The 22,871-nt window shown below is 42.7% G+C and overlaps 1 protein-coding gene and 2 long non-coding RNA genes across 4 annotated transcripts in view; 1 reads left to right on the forward strand and 2 right to left on the reverse strand.

Annotated features, from left to right (window-relative positions):
• Nucleotides 1-22,871, reverse strand: part of LOC123481751 — a 254,496-nt gene that overhangs the window by 193,737 nt on the left and 37,888 nt on the right. Inside the window, exon 3 of one of the 2 annotated variants that reach the window (XR_006657258.1) lies at nt 19,762-20,180. This is a non-coding gene — a long non-coding RNA (uncharacterized LOC123481751). The remainder of the gene's footprint in view (nt 1-19,761; nt 20,181-22,871) is intronic. The other variant, XR_006657257.1, reaches the window with a different exon arrangement.
• Nucleotides 1-22,871, reverse strand: part of LOC121537066 (nectin-3-like) — a 68,158-nt gene that overhangs the window by 34,719 nt on the left and 10,568 nt on the right. The window lies entirely within an intron of this gene.
• LOC121537080 lies at nt 13,559-14,753 on the forward strand. Its single transcript, XR_006657259.1, has 3 exons — nt 13,559-13,677; nt 13,939-14,262; nt 14,547-14,753. It is a non-coding gene; the product is annotated as an uncharacterized LOC121537080 (long non-coding RNA).

The following is a 22,871-nucleotide window of genomic DNA, read 5'->3' on the forward strand; positions in this document are numbered from 1 at the left end:
AGACATTAAAAGAGACTTATTATCACATCAAATTTGGATATATATATATATATATTGAAAATGTTTAAAACATATGTAACCTAAAAGACAAACATTCGCCTATCCACAGCAAAAAAAAACGAATTTAGGAAACTTACAGTTACATGTTTCCTCAAGTTAGATGTTGAGTTCTTGAATGCTGAAATGTCCGTTTGTTTTGGTAGACACAGAAGACACCGCATAATGTAGCTGTTCTTTCGCACTTTTACTAAGGTAAACATGCTTTCAATATGAGGCCAGGGGTGCGGGTGTTCCTCCTCGTCTGTGTCTGCATTGCCGACGGCTAATTCTGACATTTTTGTGTTGCTATGACTGTAAAGCCAACCTGTCCCGCCGCTGAGATTGAGTATGGTAAAGTTACGAGACTGCACAACTACGTTTGATTGGTGAAACACAGTCACGTGGTAGAGCCTTAGCGGAAGTCTCTCTCTCTCTGTCAAAATAAAACATTAAAATAAGGCATATGCGGGGGGATAAAGACAATGACGCGTAGAATACCAAAGAGGTAAAAAGAAAAAGTAACTGACCTCATTGTAGCCTAATGTAGCGGAGTAAGAGTACAGTTTCTTCTTCACAAATCTACTCAAGTAAAAGTAAAAAGTATAGTGATTTAAAACTACTCCTAGAAGTATAATTTTTTCAAAAACTTACTCAAGTAAATGTAACGGAGTAAATGTAACTCGTTACTACCCACCTCTGGGTACAGAGATGAGGTAGTCATTCAAAAATCATGTTAAACACTATTATTGCACACAGAGTGAGTCCATGCAACTTATCATGTGACTTGTGAAGCACATTTTTGTCGTGGGTGAACAGGGAGTACAGAAGGGGACTAAGCACGCACCCCTGAGGGGCCCCCGTGTTGAGGATCAGCGTGGCAGATTTGTTGTTGCCTACCCTTACCACCTGGGGGCGGCCCATCAGGAAGTCCAGGATCCAGTTGCAGAGGGAGGTGTTTAGTCCCAGGGTCCTTGGCTTAGTGATGAGCTTTGTGGGCACTATGGTGTTGAACGCTGAGATGTAGTCATCGAACAGTGTTCCTTTTGTCCAGGTGGGAAAGGGCAGTGTGGAGTGCAATTGAGATTACGTCATCTGTGGATCTTTTGGGGCGGAATGTGAATTGAGTGGGTCTAGGGTTTCCAGGATGATGGTTTTGATGTGAGCCTTGACCAGCCTTTTAAAGCACTTCATGGCTACAGACGTGAGTGCTACGGGGCGGTAATCATTTAGGCAGGTTACCTTGGCGTTCTTGGGCACAGGGACTATGGTGGTCTGCTTGAAACATGTAGGTATTACAGACTCGGTCAGGGAGAGGTTGAAAATATCAGTGAAGACACTTGCCAGTTGGTCAGCACATGCTCTGAGTAAACGTCCTGGTAATCCGTCTGGCCCCGAGGCCTTGTGAATGTTGACCTGTTTAAAGGGATATGTATGTACGGTCATTGTGGGGACGATGTCATCGATGCACTTATTAATGAAGCCGGTGACTGAGGTGGTATACTCCTCAATGCCATTGAATGAATCCCGGAACATATTTCAGTCTGTGCTAGCAAAAAAGTCCTGTAGCTTAGCATCCGCGTCATCTGACCACTTTTGAGTGAGTCACTGTTACTTCCTGCTTTAGTTTTTGCTTCACGAGGATATAATGGAGGGCGAGGGAGAGCTTTGTACGGGTCTCTGTGTGTGGAGTAAAGGTGGTCTAGAGGTTTTTTTCTCTGGTTGCACATGTTACATGCTGGTAGAAATAGTGTGATGGTGTGAGAGAATATTTTCTGTAATAGTGGTTCCTACAGAGTACGGCAGGCGAGGTGAGTAGTCATGCTGTACTTCGCTCCGCAGGTAATATGACACATTACATTACAATGGAACGATTTGATTAGTGTAATGTTGGCTAGCTACATAGTTGTATTTGTATCAAAGATAAAGGTGTAGTATAGAGTAACTATCGAGGTTAGCTAGCCAGCTACATTCGTTCGCAGCGACGCCGTTTTTCAAACAAAGTCAACACCGCAGCCATTGCTAGCTAGCCAACACTACCAGCTACCAGCTAGCAGTACAGTACTGTAGCAATTAAATACAATATCCTTTTAGCCGGCTACATTCGTTCGCAGCGACGCCGTTTTTCAAACAAAGTCATCACCGCAGCCATTGCTAGCTAGCCAACGCTACCAGCTAGCAGTACTATAGCAACTAAATACAATATAATTTTAGCCAGCTACATTCGTTCGCAGCGACGCCGTTTTTCAAACAAAGTCAACACAGCAGCCATTGCTAGCTAGCCAACACTACCAGCTAGCAGTACTGTAGCTGCTAAATACAATATATTTGTGCTAGCTAGCCAACGTTTAATTATTGCTGCGTTATGAAAGGAACTAGACACGGACATGAATTATCTGTTTAGTGTGTTAACACACTATTGGTAGTTTGTTGTAACCAAGTATTGGTGCTAAACCGTGTGTTATTGGATGCTAGCATGCTAGTTAGCTATGGCGTCATAGTTAGCTAGCTGAATAAAGTAAGTTGAGTCTATTCCTTGAAACATTGAACCGCTGTAGTTTACAACAATTCTCATTTCTAAAGTGGAAGTTGGGAGAGTTTTATTCGGGTGTTTCAGTGAAACAATTATAGTTTCTGAGGTGGAAGTTGGGAGAGTTATATTTGGGAGTTGTGGTGAGGGAGGCCCCGCTCTCTCCTTTCCCAGATGTTTAGTTCATTTCATTCCGATCTCCTCTGCATTATTGTAGCCATTTGCTACAGCCTGTCAACTATGCCTCTGCCTATCCCTGTTCTCTCCTCTCCGCACAGGCTACACAAACGCCTCACACCGCGTGGCTGCTGCCTCTCTAACCTGGTGGTCCCTGCACGCACCACACACCTGGAGTTCCAGGTCTCAGGCAGCCTCTGGAACTGCCGTTCTGCTGCCAACAAGGCTGACTTCATCCCAGCCTATGCTACCCTCCAGTCCCTCGACTTCCTGGCGTTGACGGAAACATGGATTACCACTGAAAACACTGCTACTCCTACTGCTCTCTCCTCGTCTGACCATGTGTTCTCGCATACCCCGAGAGCATCTGGTCAGAGGGGTGGTGGCACAGGAATCCTCATCTCTCCCAAGTGGACATTCTCAATTTTTCCCCTAACCCATCTGTCTATCTCCTCATTTGAATTCCATGCTGTCACAGTCACTAGCCCATTTAAGCTTAATATCCTTGTCATCTATCGCCCTCCAGGTTCCCTTGGAGAGTTCATCAATGAGCTTGATGCCTTGATAAGTTCCTTTCCTGAGGATGGCTCACCCCTCACAGTTTTGGGGGATTTCAACCTCCCTACGTCTACATTTGACTCATTTCTCTCTGCCTCCTTCTTTCCACTCCTCTCCTCTTTTGACCTCACCCTCTCACCGTCCCCCCCTACTCACAAGGCAGGCAATACGCTTGACCTCATCTTTACTAGATGCTGCTCTTCTACTAATCTCACTGCAACTCCCCTCCATGTCTCCGACCACTACTTTGTATCCTTTTCTCTCTCGCTCTCCTCCAACACTACTCACTCTGCCCCTACACAGATGGTAATGCGCCGCCGCAACCTTCGCTCTCTCTCTCCCACTACTCTCTCCTCTTCCATTCTATCATCTCTTCCCTATACTCAATCCTTCTCCCTCCAATCTCCTGATTCTGCCCCCTCAACCCTCCTCTCCTCCCTTTCTGCATCCTTTGACTCTCTGTGTCCCCTATCCTCCCGGCCGGCTCGGTCCTCCCCTCCAGCTCCGTGGCTTGATGACTCATTGCGAGCTCACAGAACAGAGCTCCGGGCAGCTGAGCGGAAATGGAAGAAAACTAGACTCCCTGCCGACCTGGCATCTTTTCACTCCCTCCTCTCTACTTTTTCTTCATCTGTTTCTGCTGCTAAGGCCACTTTCTACCACTCTAAATTCCAAGCATCTGCCTCTAACCCTAGGAAGCTCTTTGCCACATTCTCCTCCCTGCTGAATCCTCCTCCCCCCTCCTCCCTCTCTGTGGATGACTTCGTCAACCACTTTGAAAAGAAGGTTGACGACATCCGATCCTCGTTTGTTAAGTCTAATGACACTGCTGGTCCTGCTCACACTGCCCTACCCTATGCTTTGACTTCTTTCTCCCCTCTCTCTCCAGATAAAATCTTGCGACTGGTGACTGCAGGCCGCCCAACAACCTGCCCGCTTGACCCCATCCCCTCCTCTCTTCTCCAGACCATCTCCGGTGACCTTCTCCCCTACCTCACCTCGCTGATCAACTCATCCTTGACCGCTGGCTATGTCCCTTCCGTCTTCAAGAGAGCGAGAGTTGCACCCCTTCTCAAAAAACCAACACTCGATCCCTCTGATGTCAACAACTACAGACCAGTATCCCTTCTTTCTTTTCTTTCCAAAACTATTGAGCGTGCCGTCTTTAGCCAACTCTCTTGCTATCTCTCTCAGAATGACCTTCTTGATCCAAACCAGTCAGGTTTCAGGACTGGTCATTCAACTGAGACTGCTCTTCTCTGTGTCACGGAGGCTCTCCACACTGCTAAAGCTAACTTTCTCTCCTCTGCTCTCGTCCTTCTAGACCCATCTGCTGCCTTTGATACTGTGAACCATCAGATCCTCCTCTCCACCCTCTCCGAGTTGGGCATCTCCGGCACGGCTCACTCTTGGATTACGTCCTACCTGACAGGTCGCTCCTACCAGGTGGCGTGGCGAGAATATGTCTCCGCACCACGTGCTCTCACCACTGGTGTCCCCCAGGGCTCAGTTCTAGGCCCTCTCCTATTCTCGCTATACACCAAGTCACTTGACTCTGTCATATCCTCACATGGCCTCTCCTATCATTGCTACGCAGACGACACACAATTAATCTTCTCCTTTCCCCCTTCTGATAACCAGGTGGCGAATCGCATCTCTGCATGTCTGGCAAACATATCAGTGTGGATGACGGATCACCACCTCAAGCTGAACCTCGGCAAGACGGAGCTGCTCTTCCTCCCGGGGAAGGACTGCCCGTTCCATGATCTCGCCATCACGGTTGACAACTCCATTGTGTCCTCCTCCCAGAGTGCGAAGAGCCTTGGCGTGACCCTGGACAACACCCTGTCGTTCTCCGCTAACATCAAGGCGGTGACCCGATCCTGCAGGTTCATGCTCTACAACATTCGGAGAGTACGACCCTGCCTTACACAGGAAGCGGCACAGGTCCTAATCCAGGCACTTGTCATCTCCCGTCTGGATTACTGCAACTCGCTGTTGGCTGGGCTCCCTGCCTGTGCCATTAAACCCCTACAACACATCCAGAATGCCGCAGCCCGTCTGGTGTTTAACCTTCCCAAGTTCTCTCACGTCACCCCGCTCCTCCGCACACTCCACTGGCTTTCAGTTGAAGCTCGCATCTGTTACAAGACCATGGTGCTTGCCTATGGAGCTGTGAGGGGAACGGCACCTCCGTACCTTCAGGCTCTGATCAGTCCCTACACCCAAACGAGGGCATTACGTTCATCCACCTCTGGCCTGCTGGCTTCCCTTCCTCTGCGGAAGCATAGTTCCCGCTCAGCCCAGTCAAGACTGTTCGCTGCTCTGGCACCCCAATGGTGGAACAAGCTCCCTCACGACGCCAGGACAGCGGAGTCACTCACCACCTTCCGGAGACATTTGAAACCCCACCTCTTTAAGGAATACCTGGGATAGGATAAAGTAATCCTTCTACCCCCCAAAAAAATAAAATAATAATAATAATAATAAACAAAATTGTAAAGTGGTTATCCCACTGGCTATAGGGTGAATGCACCAATTTGTAAGTCGCTCTGGATAAGAGCGTCTGCTAAATGACGTAAATGTAAATGTAAATGTAAATATGGTCAAACGGATTTACGTTTTCCTGCATTATATTCCCCGGCCACTAGGAGCGCCGCTTCTGGATGATCATTTTCTTGTTAGCTTATGGCCTTATACAGCACGTTGAGTGCCGTTTTAGTGCCAGCATCAGTTTGTGGTGGTAAATAGACAGCTACGAAAAATACAGATGAAAACTCTCTTGGTAGATGGTGTGGTCTACAGCTTATCATGAGATACTCTACCTCAGGCGAGCAAAACCTTGTGACTTCCTTAATATTAGAGATCGTGCACCAGCAATTATTGACAAATAGACACAGACCACCACCCTTCGTTTTACCAGAGGTTGCTGTTCTGTCTTGCCGATGCACGGAAAATACAGCCAACTCCATATTATGCATGTCGTCGTTCAGCCACGACTCGGTGAAACATAACATATTACAGTTTTTAATGTCCCTTTGGTAGGATAGTCTCGAACAGAGCTCATCCAGTTTATTCTCCAGTGAAAGCACGTTGGCCAATAGGACGGATGGTAGAGGCGGGTTACCCACTCTCCGACAAATTCTCACAAGGCACCCGGATCTGCGGCCCCTGTATCTCCGTATCCTCTTAATGCGAATTACGGGGATTTGGGCCTGGGTCTGGGAGCAGCAGTATATCCTTCGCGTCAGACTCGTTAAAGAAAATGTTTTTGTCCATTTCGTGGTGAGTAATTGCTATTCTGATATCCAGAAGCTCTTTTCGGTCATAAGAGACGGTAGAAAAAACTTTACATGCAAAAGAAGTTACAAACAATGCGAAAAAACACACAAAATAGCACAATTGGTTAGGAGCCCGTAAAACGGCAACCATCCCCTCCGGTGCCGTTATCTCTACCTCACTCCACTTCACTTCCGCTTGTGGTTTAGCACCAGCAGCCACACAGGTTGCAAAGACAACCTCATTTCCCCAACGACAGGAGAGACATCAACTGTAATGCTCACCTCTGCAGAAACTGTGAGAATTAAACAGAAATAGACTAACAGAAAATAAAACATGAATTGACCACTAATAATCAATGTGAATCTATTCCAGATGTATTTAAAAATGTCTAAAACTTGCAGTTAAAATACTAAATAATACATCTATAAGACATCTAGTCTACTAGCATGGACATGTGCACACAAAAATGTTTTTTATGTTAAAAAATACTGAACTGGGGACTGACACAGCAGAATGCTTCACAGCCAAAAAGCCAAGTGGGTGAGGTTGAGGCACTTGCATGCTCCAGTGTCTACCGTTGCCATAGGGATCATGCCTGGGGACTTTCCAGTCACAGCCTCTCAGCCACTAGTCTACAGTACATGATGTTACATGATCTGTTCTCAGAGCAACAGCATGATAATCAAGTTAGGAGTCTGGGCGGAGGCAGGCTTAAAAACTATTGCTGAATTCTGAATCTGGTGTAGAGGGCAGAGACTTGTAGTAACTTATTTGAGGGGAAGAAGACAAAGCTGAACGCTTCACAGCCATAAAGCCCTGTGGGTAAGGTTGAGGCACTGCCATGCTCCACTGATCTCTTTCACTCCCATAGTGATCACGTCACGGGACTTTCCTTCACAGCCACTATAGTCTAGATTGCATGGTCTGTTCTCAGAGTAACAGCAGAGTATGGGTGGCAGCTTAGCTACTAGCATTCAGTTCTGAATCTGGTGTAGATGGCTGGGCTTGTAAACAGTGACTTCTTGAGGAAAAGAAAACAAGTTCAAAGTCTGTTATCTGATATCTTTTCTCATTATTATTATTTCTCATCACCCCTCTGTCACTGGTTAACACATCCCAGAGAGAAACCCCCCATCTCCAGGGAACAGAGTCATAGGACACCATCAAGTGGGTGATAAAACATCATCTGCATTAGCAGGCTTCCCAGTACACTATTAAAGTGCTTGCTGGCCTTTCTCTATGGCCAGTCATGATTCTAAAGCTAGCCTTGTAGGCTGTGGCCTTCTGATACTCAATTGATCTTGTTGAGTCAACCACAGCAGAAATAACAAAGATAAATGACAAATAACAAAGAGAGAGAACCCTAAATGAATGATGATGACTGATGGATACAGCCCACATACTGGGTATATAATACCAGCTGTGTAATAATAATCCGCATTCATTCAGGACAAAAATAGTTTGAGTTTTGGGAGAGAGGACATGTGTGGATTTTCCTTTGCAAGGCAGAATCTGCAGATGAGGTCTTTGCTCTTCCTTTATTGAATAATGAACTACTACCCACTTGCTGGTATTGATACAGTATGTATATGCCACCACATACCTTGTGTGTTGTCTTGTATTGTATCAGAGCTACAGAATAGACAAAAAGTCCTTACCAAGCACAGTCAGAGGTATCTCTGTCCTGTAAGATCCACTTGAAACACTGAAGATACATGTGAACATGCCTTCATCCAACAGTCTCACACCCATTAAACGAATAGATCCATGGTTTTCTGATGTGTTGCCAATAAACTGGACTCTTCCTTTCAAACCATTAGCATAAAAAGCATTGTCAGATAGGTTATTGGGTTTAATAAGGAAGAGGTCTTTTTCTGCTATCTTATCTGAATTAACTCCTCGTCTGTCTCTATCAGTCTGCAGAATAAGTCCACATCCTCCCCCTGTACCACAGTCCTGCGTCCTCCAATCACCTGTATAGCTGGAGAGAAAACAATAGGTCAAAGACTGTCAAAAAGATGCTTGTAGATATTAACCCTTGCTCTATATGCAAACAATACAATAACTACCACACTTTTTTAAATGATAAATTGTACCTGTTGATGTTGGAGTATCTAACCCAGATACATTCTCCAGATGAAGAAAACCCTTCTTGAAAAGTCTCCATATTACCCTATCTAATTCAAGACACACACACCCACACACACACACACAAATCACAGAAGCTGTTTTCAGTTTCAGTTCCACTGAAAAGCATTCACAGCCCAGTAATTATGCCGTTAAAGGAGAGGGATGTTTCTGGAAAAGTTAATTATCACTCAACCATTAGGGAAAATATATATTGAGACTCTCCTTGTCACAACTTCAGTGTTAGCTAAGAGGATAGAGGTACATTTTTTGCCAGGCTAATTGTGTGGATAATGTCTCTAGTCTTACTTTACTTGAATAATGAACCCATACTTTCAGGTAATGACATCACACTACATCACTACTTTCTGGGTCATGTCTCATATGGCAGTGCACCCTACATAGGGAGCGGTTATGTCACCTTTTGTTTCTAGACAGCAGTGTGGCATCTTTCTGCTTCTATTCAGAAGACTATTCAAATAATGTATCCACCCAGTTGATGTGTGTCCAGGCCCTGAAATAAATATAAAGCAATAAGAAGGCCTGGTAGCTGGGTGTAAGGAACTAGATCTACATAGTAACATGTCTATTATGAATAACAACATGAGTAAAGGACAACTACAGTAATGTGTACATATATAGAGAAACACGCACACTGCAGAATGACATCTCAAGGCCGCTGGTCACACCATGATGGGAGAAAGACGACGTGGTATAGAGAGGCCTGGGAAAGAGTTGGTGCAGGTGTCAAACTGTTAAATAAATAGTGTTTTTGAAAACGTGCGAACAGAACATCTGTAATTTACCTGCACTTAGTAAATAAATCCCCATTTATTAAAAACATCAATTGTTATCATTATTTCCAGTATTCACGGTACTACAACTGCTCTACTGCTAAAGAAAAACTACTGTGAGGACTGACACAACTGAACAATTCACAGCCATAGAACCATGTGGGTTGGGTTGAAGCACTCCAATTTCTGCCGTTCCCATAGGGGACATAATTGCAATTTACAAAGGCTTTATATACCATGTTCACAATACTGTAGTTGTGCTTCACTCGTGTTGTTACTCATAATAGTCTCTCATGAGAAAATAACCTTTCCTGTTATTATGGCTATGATTTTAACTATACCTATCGCCTTATGTCTATTTCTGTTCTTTCTGCTACTGCACAGCAAGCGGGACCAATGCACCAAGTCTGGAACAAACAGGACACTGAACGGCTTCTACCCACAAGCCATAAGACTGCCAAATAGTTAGTTAAATATTTAACCAAATAGCTACCCAGACTATCTGCATTGACCCTTTTTGCACTAACGTTTTTGACTCTTCACATACACTGCTGCTACTGTTTACTATCTGTCACTTTATTCCTAGTTATATGTACATATCGACCTCAATTACCTCGTACCTCTGCACATCGAATCAGTACTGGTACCCTTTTATCGTTGCTCATTGTCTATAAATTATCACTTGTGTTTTTACTTTTCTATTATTTCTCTATTTTATTTCTCTCTGCATTGTTGGAAAGGACCTGTAAGTAAGCATTTCTGTGTTAGTCCACACCTGTTGTTTACGAAGCATGTGACGAACAACATTTTATTTTATTTCGATTTTATTTTATTTCAGGCCCTGGGTACATGCTTTGAATAGTCTTCTGAATAGAAAAATAAAGCTATGATGCAACTGCCATCTAGAAATAACTTTCTGAGATCTATTGAATTTCATTCCTAGATAAAAGCATAATCCCTAGATTTTAGCCCATGGGTGTTTTGTTTTGCAGGAAACAAGCCTTAGTACCCATTATGCAAAAGGTCGCCTGGGTGTTCCGTTGCCAAGTTAAGTGTCTCCACGGTGATGTGATGTAAATCTGAGACTGGCGCTTGGTTGATTGACTTTATTCCCTGCCTGTCAAAGCTAAATGCTTCCCTATCCAAATCACTTCATTAGACACACGCGCACACACACACGCGCGCGCACACACACACACACACACACACACACACACACACACACACACACACACACACACACACACACACACACACACACACACACACACACACACACACACACACACACACACACACACACACACACACACACACACACACACACACACACACACACACACACACACACACACACACACACACACACACACACACACACCAGTGAAGGCTGCTGAGGGGAGAACTGCTCATAACAATGGCCGGAATGGAGCAAATGGAATGGCATCAAACACATTTGTTTGATGTATTTGATACCCTTCCACTCATTCCACTCCAGTCATTACCAGGAGCCCGTTCTCCCCAATTAAGGTGCCACCAACCTCCTGTGACACACACACACACACACACACACACACACACACACACACACACACACACACACACACACACAAGAATAAGACAATGTCCTCTATAGCATCCTCTGCTGGCAGATTATAATAAGAATCTCCCTGTCCCTCCCCTCTGTTTATTTCTCCCTTCAGCTTTCTCCCTATCGGTCTCTTTCTCTCTCTTTCTTCACAGCTCTCTCTCTCTCTTACTGTCAATAAAAAATATATTTACAAGTCAATCTCAAAGGAAAATGTGCAATCCCCCTTCAAAATGATTTTTTTTTATTTGTATCCAAAAAGTAGTTGCAAAAAATAAACAGGATAGATCTCACCAGATTATAGAAGCAAGGGGAATCAATCCTGGTAGAGATTTCTTCAGACAGCTCAATGTTCATGGAATCTTCAAAACCAAAAAGGGTGAGTAAAGTACACAATAAAACCAACCAAACATTGAAAGACACATAGAAAGGTTTGACCTTGCAAAGGTTTTATAACTTTAAACCAGTCACATACATGTGTATGTGCCTATCACCTCACTTGTAGCAGTTTCACTCCTCCACCCTTATCTTTGTCTTCCCCTCTTTCTCCCCCTCTCTCCCCTCCTCTCTCTCCCCTCTCCCCTCTGCCCCCCACATTCTCTCTCTCTGTCTCTTTCCATCTCCTTCGTCCTTTCTCCCCCTCTTTCTTCTGTGTGTGGTTAGACAACATTAAAGCAGATACACATGGTTGACCTCAAACACTATCTGTATGTGATGATAGAACTATGCATTGGTGGAGAATTTGATTTGGATCACAGAAAGTTGACATAGCTCAATTTATAGGGTATAGCTTAATAATATGCAACTGTGAGCGTGCGTGTGTGTGTGGGCATGTACAGTACTAGTTAAAAGTTTGGTGGGGATGGAAAGGAATAGTGACATATTTGTTATGTATCAAGGAAATTAAGATAATGTGAAATTGACAGTGGTCAATGCTAGAATAGGGGGACATACAGAGCTGTAGTGACCTCTGAACTCTCCATTAATTAATGGAATGGAATTGATGAGAGCATGTTCCAAAATAGAACCGTACCCTTTACACTGTGATATTTCCTCACAACACCCTCTCAACAAAAAAAAAATACACACACTCTCTCTCTCAATCTTTCTCAATCTCTCTCAATCACTCTCTCTCTCTCTGTCAATTCAATTCAAAGGGCTTTATTGGCATGGGAAACATATGTTTACATTGCCAAAGCAAGTGAAATAGATAATAAATAAAAGTGAAATAAACAATAAAAAATGAACAGTAAACATTACACTCACAAAAGTTTCAAAGGAATAGAGACATTTGAAATGTCATATTATGGCTATGTACAGTGTTATAACGAGTACAAAACCCCTCTTCCTCTGAAACCACACAAACACATCCTGTATCAGTTTGATGCCTCCCACTCTTATGCACGATGGTCTCATACCCTCTGTATCTTAGTCTCACATAAAGTTGTCAACAGTTATATGGATAAGTACACACATAAACTAACAAAATAACATATATAGGTATAAAGGCTGAATCTTGAGTTGATAATTTCATCCCAAATGTAAAGACAAATAAATTCAACTAAATGGTCAAAAGCATTGAAAAACACAATGTGTTTGAGTCGATGTGAAACAGATCTTAATGTCATGTACTACATTCTACACTGAGGTAGTTCAGAATGTAGTATGTTCTGGGGTGTCAGACCCCTTAGAGTTGCAGCACTTTTTTGGGTTTCTTTTATGAAATGACAGTGAGAAATACAGAGAAAGGGTTAGATAGAAGGGGCTCAGATCATAAAATATTGAATATAATATATTTCTATGGCTCAGACAGAGTGGCCAAGACAGGGCTCAAATCCCCATTACCAGGGGGATGTGTGGTATGGAGTGGGCAGCACTACCACTAGGCCAGACTCCTGCACTCTCTTGGTGCATTTCCACTGAGGATTTACCCCAGTGTTTTACCCAAAAGGCTCAGACTTTTCTGTTTCCATCTACGCAGGCCAGCACCCGTGTCTCACTGGCCCATGCCTATGGCGGACCTGCTCTGACTTGGAGCCAAGGCAAGGCCCTGGGTACATATCAGCTGGCATTTACATAACAATGGCTAACAGAAGCTGCCTAGTGGCTATTCAGCAGTCTTTTGGTATGGGGTAGAAGCTATTGGCCAGTCTGACAGTTTTAGGGGACGGGGATCATTGATGGGGGATGTGGGATCAAATTAATTTGGACGTTTTGGATGTGAAATTCACCTTAACATCCAACTCTGAGCACACAGTAAATCACTCAGTAATACAATTCTGAGTGGGTATGTGTGATGGCTCTGAGTTCAATGCCTTAGATGTTTTAGACACTTCTGTGCTTCTCTCTCACACGACCACTTCCTCTGTTCTCCATCCTCTTCAGACTAACAAAATGCTAATGTCCCGGCCCCCTCTGAGTGGTTCCTGGTTAGCAAGCTGTGACATTGATCTCTGACTCTAAAGTTCCATTCCACTCTGTCCATTTCTTTCTCTGTCAGTCAGTTACGTCTAAGGTCGTCATGGCAACTCTCCTGTCCTGGGACCTGGTGTCTGTGGTCATCATGCTGTTCCTTGTCTGTACAGGTAAGTGACAGTGGATGACCATAGTACAGCGTGTTTTTGTGTGTTTGTGTGTGTGTGTGTGTGTGTGTGTGTGTGTGTGTGTGTGTGTGTGTGTGTGTGTGTGTACCTGCCTACCTACCGAACTGCCTGCCTGTCTGTCTGTCTGTGTTCGGTTCGTATTCTTATGACTTCTTTAAAAAAGTTATTGATTTCCAACATCTCACACTGGCCCTTTAAAGTACAGTACTTACAACATTGTATTTGTCGTTTTCTCTCCCATAGAGTCAGTAGGTGACCCAACAAAATATCAGAAAAATATATCAGCTTCTTTGGGAGAAATTGTTACTTTGGTGTGCAACAACTCCGTGACGAATGCATCATACATCTGGAAAAAGGACACAGTTCTCATTTTCTCTCATAGTGGCATACGGAATAAAACTGAAAGAAAATTCACCTCTGACAGGATGAGTGTTGATCCGCCTACAAAGCTGACTATCTTTAATGTAGAGTTAAATGACACAGGGAACTACGGCTGTCAAGTAACAGATGATCAAAGTGGTGTACGGACAATGGTGTGGAATTTGACCATCACTAATAACCTCACAGGTAATGGAAGCAATTTTCTGTTTATACTGTAACGTGGAGAATAAACTGTATTCTGTAATGCTAGATAGAAATATGCACAATTCTGAAGTTGAAATGAACAAAAATGTCAATTATTGTGATAATTATTGCAATCAATCAATACTAAGTGTTATAATGTTATTATTTGGTTATTATCTCCCTTTTTTAACAATATTGTTATAAAGCAAAGGAATATGACATTTGTTTTAGACTTTTCAGACTTTCCTGAAAAACCCAATTGTTTCTGTATGTTTGTATTAACACAGATAATGCTGAACATAGCCTACAGAGGTTATTGCTCTTCACAATTCCTTCTGCTATTGGAGGAGTGATTCTCTGCATTAACATCTGCTGTATGGTCTGGCTGTGTAGGTGAGTAGCTCAAAGCAGTTTACCTAAGAGCTCAAATGAATCAAATCAGCATTGCCTATCGCACTGTGGTCTCATTTTGTATTTATAGTTGATTCGGAGTTTCAATCAAATACCTAATTCGTGTTATCTTGTTTCTGCAGGAAATGAAAACAGGAACAGATAAGTCTTTGTGATAGGCAAGGAGAGGTCAGTAACTTAATTCAGATGGGTTGTGTTAAATGAGGAAGACACATTTCGGTTGAATGTATTCAGTTGTGCTACTAATTGACTACTGTAGGCATCCCCTTTCCCTTTCCATACAGCAATTGATCATTACTAAACGGAGTGGCTGTGTGACTTGTGTTTGTCCCACCAGCAGGATGCCTTTCCCGTTTTCTAAATCTCCTAATGTTCTGTTTCTTTCACACACTAAAAACTTTACGCAGCCTCCTGCTTAGGTTTATGTTGTCTTAAAAATGTTAAGAATGTAAGGAGTTTTAGAAAACGTCATCCTGGGGCGGGGCGAACACAGGTCACGCAGCCTCTGGCTTTTCTGCTAAAATAAAAACTTGGTGGCGATTACAAAAACATTCCAAAAATATATACATTGAGTATACAAAACATTAGGAACATGACATAGACTGGCCAGTTGAATCCAGGTAAAAGCTATGATCCCTTTTTGGTGTCACTTGTTAAATCCACTTCAATCAGTGTAGATGAAGGGGAGGAGACAGGTTAAAGAAGGATTTTAAAGCCTTAAGAAAATTGAGACATGGATTGTTTATATGTGCCATTCAGCGGATGAATAGGCAAGGCAAAAGATTTAAGTGCCCTTGAACGGGGTATGGTAGTAGGTGCCAGGCGCACCAGTTTGAGTGTGTCAAGAACTGCAACGCTGCTGGGTTTACCACGCTCAACAGTTTCCCATTTGTACCCAAAGGACATCCAGACAACTTGACACAACTGTGGGAAGCATTGTAGTAAACATGGCCCAGCATCTCTGTGGAACGCATTCGACACCTTTTAGAGTCCATGCACCGACGAATTGAGGCTGTTCTGAGGAAGGTGTTTCTAATGTTTTGTACACTCAGTGTAACTCAGCTTGAAAATATGTGGCAAGACTTGAAAATGTCTGTCTAGGAATGATTAACAACCAACTTGACAGAGCTTAATGTGCAAGAATTGTACAATCTAGGTGTGCAAAGCTCTTAGAGACTTACCCAGAAAGATTTAAGCTGTAATTGCTGCCAAAGGTGATTCTAACATGTATTGACTCCAGTGGAGTCTCCTCAGAAGAGGAAGGCGAGGACCATTATCCTCAGTGAATTTCATAAAAATAGTGTAACATTAAAAAAGTTATCCTTTTTAGATAAAACTATACAAAATATATTAATGTCACCAAATAATTGATTAAAACACACTGTTTTGCAATGGTCTACCGTAGCCTCAACAGCTCTCTGTAGGGTAGCACCATAGAATAGCCGGAGGACAGCGAGCTTCCGTCCTTGACTTCAACACAAAACCTAGGATGCTCATGGTTCTCAACCCCTTCCATAGACTTACACAGTATTTATGACAACTTCTGGAGGACAACCTCCAACCTATCAGAGATCTTGTAGCATTCTGACATGTTGTCCACCCAATCAAAGGATCAGAGAATGAATCTAGTACTGAAAGCATAAACTACAGCTGGCTAGCACTGCAGTGCATAAAATGTGGTGAGCAGTTGACTCAAAGAGAGAAAAAGATAGATAGTTTTGAACAAATTCATTTCTTCAAAAATGAAGGAGGAGTAAGAGAGAGAGAGAGAGAGAGAGATTGAGGGAGAGAGCTAACTATATATATATTTTCACTTTCACTTACTTCTCTTATGAATGCAGCTAGCTAGTTTAGCCTACTCAAACACCCGGCTCAAACAGCTAGCTGGCTATGACTATCCAACACTGGAACTCTTCCAAGTCAAGGTAAGCTTTTGGTTTGACTAATTTGTTGCCACTGGGCCCCCCGGTATAACTGCTAAACTGCTTACTGACTGTACATACTGTTTTGAATGATTGTAGTGGGTTTACTAACGCGATAGTTCTATTAGCTATGTTGACTATGACGTTACTTTAGCTAATATGGTGACAACGATGTAGGCTGTGTGTAGGAGTTATGATATGATGGTTTGGCTTCGAAAAATGTGTTTGCCTGGTCACAGACAGCTGATGTGTTGTGCATTGATGTCCACAAGTGAAGGGAAAAGTGAGAGGAGGAGAGTGCGTAAATGTGAGAAGGAATACAACAAGCTGTTTGTATGTGGCTATGAAAGTGAACTGTTTGGGTGTGATCAAGGGTGTATTCATTCCTCCGATTCTGTTGAAAAACTTTTCTTAAACGGAAGCAAACAGAACGAAACGGGCATAAACAACTGGATAGACAGTGACACATGGATCAAAATCTTTCTCTCAACCTGTGTGCATCTATGTTGTAAACTTTGTTGTAAACATAGGCTAGGATGTAGCAACCTCATGATGGGTATAGGGAAAATTTGAGTATCATGTAGTATAATAATAATAATAATAATATAATATGCCATTTAGCAGACACTTTTATCCAAAGCGACTTACAGTCATGCATACTTTTTTGTGTGTATCCTAAACCAATCAATGTTACATTTAACTGGGTGAATGGATAATGAATGACAGTCATCCAATATGCTGTAATAGAAACAAGTCCATGCTCATTAAAAAAAATATCGGTCTCCCTCATCATAAACGGCACCGACCGCCACTGATTGACTCAGGGGTGTGAATGCTTATGTAAATTAGATATTTATGTATTTCATTTTTCCCAAAAAGTATAAAATGTTTTCATTTGTTATTATAGGTATTGTATGTAGATGCGTGAGAAAAAAATTATTGAAGCCATTTTGAATTCAGGCTGTAACACAACAACATTTGGAATAAGTCAAGGGGTATTATTACTTTCTGAAGGCAATGTATGTCAGATATTCCAGTGAGTTAACATCATTAAAAAAAATAGATTATCCTCTTTTCTACTGTAGGTATGTCATTTAAAATGTGTTTATTCTGTTTTTGCTAGAAATATTCATAAAAACATAAAAAATATATATTTACACGGACCCCTGCGTACCTAGGGTTCCCCCTGCTGTACAGCACCCCCATGTAGTTCATATGGAATCCACAAGAGGTCCCTACCTCACAGGTTAGGATCCACTATTCAAGGACCTAGGGTCCATTTCAGTGGTTTTAAGTAGCTTCCTCTCCCATTCTTCTGCTTTGGTCTAAGAACACAAGACGGATGAATGCAATATGCCTAATGGGAGTGTTCTTTCACCTGTCCTACCTGGCTGTTAAGGTGAGTCCATTGAGGTGGATAATAGTGTGTGCAGGGGCGGATTAATGCAGGGTTTTAACGGGGCTGAAGCCCCTGGGCCCAGATCATGGGGGGCCCAAGAGGCAGCAAATAAATAAAAATAAATAAAATAGAAAAGTAATATTATATATGTAGTATATATTTAGTTTTTTTTTTACCAACGACAGGAGGACTCAGGAGCCCGCTCTCAATGAGTGTTTACAGCCTGCTTCTGCTCTGCTAATCATCAGATGGGGGGAGGAGAGGAGGTAGGGGGCCCAAATGCGTAACTAGGGGCCCCTGCCTTGATTGGGTAATTGATTAATAAACAAATTAAAATAAACTGCATAAATAAATGTGACTGGTCAATTGTATGAGTCAGGGGCTGGGCCCAAAGCACGTCGGGGGCCCAACAAATATAAATAATTTTTTTGTATTATAATTTTTTATCCTACCACAGGAGCCCGCTCTCAATGTTCAAAATACACCAAAGAGCATAATTTAGCCACAGAGGATAAATAGTTTCAAAAAATGTAAGGCTACACCTACATAGAGTGTCTTAAAAGGGTGTTAGGCCAGAACAGCTTCAACCTAAACCATGCCAGAAAAATTCACCCTACACCATAACATACCGTTGTTATTGATGGTACCACAGCCGTGTTTTCACATAGCCTGTTCACAGTCTGTGTTATCGGCTCCAACGTTGGCATTCAAATCTCCCATTATCATGATCACGTCGTGTTGTCGGACCTTGGATACTGCTTTTTGTAGCTGCTCCTACCAGTCATCCTTGTCCGCCTCCTCTTGCCTCGTTGGTGGGGGCATAGCATTGCAGGATGGTGAACTTGCAGTACATGGAGTCAAATCTTGCTCAATGATGGGTTCCCATTCCAAGAGTGATTTGGCAGCTGTTGTACTGATGAAGAGGGCTACATCACTAGAGTGGGAATCATCCTTTCCTGAATAGAGTATTGTTGAGCCATCACTTGTCACCTTGTGTCCAGAACCAGTCCACTTGCGTTCGCTTACACACAGGATGTCCACGTTGTACCTGCCCATCTCTATGATAACTTGAACTGCTTTTGAAGTTTCAAACATGGTGGGGACATTCCATGCTTCAAGACAGACTGTAGTTTTGGTGCCTAGATAACTCCTCATCGAGCTCCTGATTTCCTGGGTAGGTCTTTCATCTGAAGCCGTCATAGTGCCTATAGATTTTCTGGAGTTTCCTTTTGGGTCCCTTGTTGTTGTAGTTTTCAAAGTTGTTGCAGTTTCTGTAACAATGTGTGTTTTTATGGGCTGGGGTTGTTAGCCCCACACCCAACCCCCAACCTGGAGGGCCAGGTGTTGTGTTAAGTCTGGCCTCTCACCTGGAAACTGCCCGGCATGGTTGAACCTGCCTGGGGCCAAAACCCCACCGGTATAGCTTTCAGGATCACTGAAACACGCAAGCTTCCCCACAAACAACAAGGAAAACAGCACTCAGGAAGAGCTTTTACATGTAATGACCTTTTACTGTGTAATGGTTTGACACAGGCATCTGTAGGTCTTTGTTGGTCAGGTGTGTCATTTCATTAGCCTGGGGCTAAGCAGCAGTAAAATAACAGTAGCGATGCTATATACAAGGGGTACCAGTACAGGGGGTACTAACCTGTGTGGGGGCACAGGTTAGTCAATACAAGGACTTCACAGTGCACTAACCAAAGCAAGGCCTTGAGTAAACGTTGAACATGGCATGACATAACAGTCTCTTTCTAGTCTTTCTTTCTTCACTACTAATGTAGTGAAAATACCTGCATTCTAACTACTAATGTAGTGAAAATAACTGCATTGTAACTACTAATGTAGTGAAAATACCTGCATTCTAACTACTAATGTAGTGAAAATACCTGCATTCTAACTACTAATGTAGTGAACATACCTGCATTCTAACTACTAATGTAGTGAAAATACCTGCATTCTAACTACTAATGTAGTGAACATACCTGCATTCTAACTACTAATGTAGTGAAAGTACCTGTATTGTAACTACTAATGTAGTGAAAATACCTGCATTGTTACTACTAATGTAGTGAAAATACCTGCATTCTAACTACTAATGTAGTGAAAATACCTGCATTGTAACTACTAATGTAGTGAAAATAACTGCATTGTAACTACTAATGTAGTGAAAATACCTGCATTCTAACTACCTACAGTAACCACTGGTGGACAAAAAATGCAATGCTACACTAATGCTAGGCTAAAACAACAAATCGTAGGGTTAATCAGGGATAGGGTTAATGCGTGGATAGGGCTGTGGCAGTCATCAACCGGTGATTGTCAAGCAAATAACTGCCTGTCTCACGGTTATTGACAGTAATTGACCGTGAATTAACATAAACACATTTAGCATCTCCTGGCTTATACACATAGCCTACAAGACACTGATGCAGACCTTTGGAACATCTACATTTTAAAAAGTCAAATAAATCCATGTAATATAGCCTACACCTTCACAATAAATACATTATATATTTTAGACAGGTCTAAAGAAACCTGATATGTAGAAAATGTAGTCTGTTACAGAAGAAGAGAATAGCATACTCTGAGTTGTCCTTATGTTAGGTCCTGATCTGGCTATGCCATATGGCTGTGGGCTACACTAGTTCATTTAGCAGACAAGATTTGATTAGAATTTCATGGCAATATTTTATAGTATTTTATAGTATGAAGAATAAAATTGAACAAACCTGAATAAAATAGAAAGGATATTTTCTCCAAACAATTTGAGGGAGTGTGCACATGTTGCTATTCTGTGTTGAGCAGTTAACAAAGAAACAGGTCCACCTATATGCTTAATTTAGAAATATCTATGTTCATTGTGATACAAACGTTGGGCTATATGTTATGATTTTTAATTCATTCTAAGACTGCATGATGCGACTCTAATGAAGATTTTTTTTTAAGTCGCATGAAAGGCATGAGCTCTGCTTAGTTTTTTGTGCAGGCTGTACACACTTCAACAGTGTCTCATTGACATTTTGACAAGCACTTGATAATGCTTCAAATTTCCCAGCGGCATCCCCTTTGTGTGGCCGTAATGCCCCCTAACAAAATCCATACATTTTGCAGCCAGTGGCCTTTGTGCCCTTAGGCTGAATATAATAATTGTAATTCCCTTCTCCCTGCATGCTGCATGCTCCGAAGCGCCTCTCACTCACATGGCTCTCTCAAATAGCTCAATTCTTATTAGCCAATGCCCGTCACGTAATCGGGTCTTTCTCACAGGCTACAAGTGAAGACAGACACATCGGGGACGCAACTGTGCGCATCCTTATCCAATTCCGAGGCGCATATTGAAGATATTGGAAGAACTGTCCACGTACTTTTCGTCAGCCAACAAGATGAGTAGGCCTAATGAACAGTAAAAGCACTAGCCTACAGTGGGGGAAAAAAAGTATTTAGTCAGCCACCAATTGTGCAAGTTCTCCCACTTAAAAAGATGAGAGAGGCCTGTAATTTTCATCATAGGTACACGTCAACTATGACAGACAAATTGAGGGAAAAAAATCCAGAAAATCACATTGTAGTATTTTTAATGAATTTATTTGCAAATTATGGTGGAAAATAAGTATTTGGTCACCTACAAACAAGCAAGATTTCTGGCTCTCACAGACCTGTAACTTCTTCTTTAAGAGGCTCCTCTGTCCTCCACTCGTTACCTGTATTAATGGCACCTGTTTGAACTTGTTATCAGTATAAAAGACACCTGTCCACAACCTCAAACAGTCACACTCCAAACTCCACTATGGCCAAGACCAAAGAGCTGTCAAAGGACACCAGAAACAAAATTGTAGACCTGCACCAGCATGGGAAGACTGAATCTGCAATAGGTAAGCAGCTTGGTTTGAAGAAATCAACTGTGGGAGCAATTATTAGGAAATGGAAGACATACAAGACCACTGATAATCTCCCTCGATCTGGGGCTCCACGCAAGATCTCACCCCGTGGGGTCAAAATGATCACAAGAACGGTGAGCAAAAATCCCAGAACCACACGGGGTGACCTAGTGAATGACCTACAGAGAGCTGGGACCAAAGTAACAAAGCCTACCATCAGTAACACACTACGCCGCCAGGGACTCAAATCCTGCAGTGCCAGACATGTCCCCCTGCTTAAGCCAGTACATGTCCAGGCCCGTCTGAAGTTTGCTAGAGTGCATTTGGATGATCCAGAAGAGGATTGGGAGAATGTCATATGGTCAGATGAAACTTTTTGGTAAAAACTCAACTCGTCGTGTTCGAAGGACAAAGAATGCTGAGTTGCATCCAAAGAACACCATACCTACTTTGAAGCATGGGGGTGGAAACATCATGCTTTGGGGCTGTTTTTCTGCAAAGGGACCAGGACGACTGATCCGTGTAAAGGAAAGAATGAATGGGGCCATGTATCGTGAGATTTTGAGTGAAAACCTCCTTCCATCAGCAAGGGCATTGAAGATGAAACGTGGCTGGGTCTTTCAGCATGACAATGGTCCCAAACACACCGCCCGGGCAACAAAGGAGTGGCTTCGTAAGAAGCATTTCAAGGTCCTGGAGTGGCCTAGCCAGTCTCCAGATCTCAACCCCATAGAAAATCTTTGGAGGGAGTTGAAAGTCTGTGTTGCCCAGCGACAGCCCCAAAACATCACTGCTCTAGAGGAGATCTGCATGGAGGAATGGGCCAAAATACCAGCAACAGTGTGTGAAAACCTTGTGAAGACTTACAGAAAACGTTTGACCTGTGTCATTGCCAACAAAGGGTATATAACAAAGTATTGAGAAACTTTTGTTATTGACCAAATACTTATTTTCCACCATAATTTGCAAATAAATTCATTAAAAATCCTACAATGTGATTTT

This window comes from Coregonus clupeaformis, chromosome 23 (genome assembly GCF_020615455.1).
Source record: "Coregonus clupeaformis isolate EN_2021a chromosome 23, ASM2061545v1, whole genome shotgun sequence".
In the NCBI taxonomy this organism is placed as follows: Eukaryota; Metazoa; Chordata; class Actinopteri; order Salmoniformes; family Salmonidae; genus Coregonus; species Coregonus clupeaformis.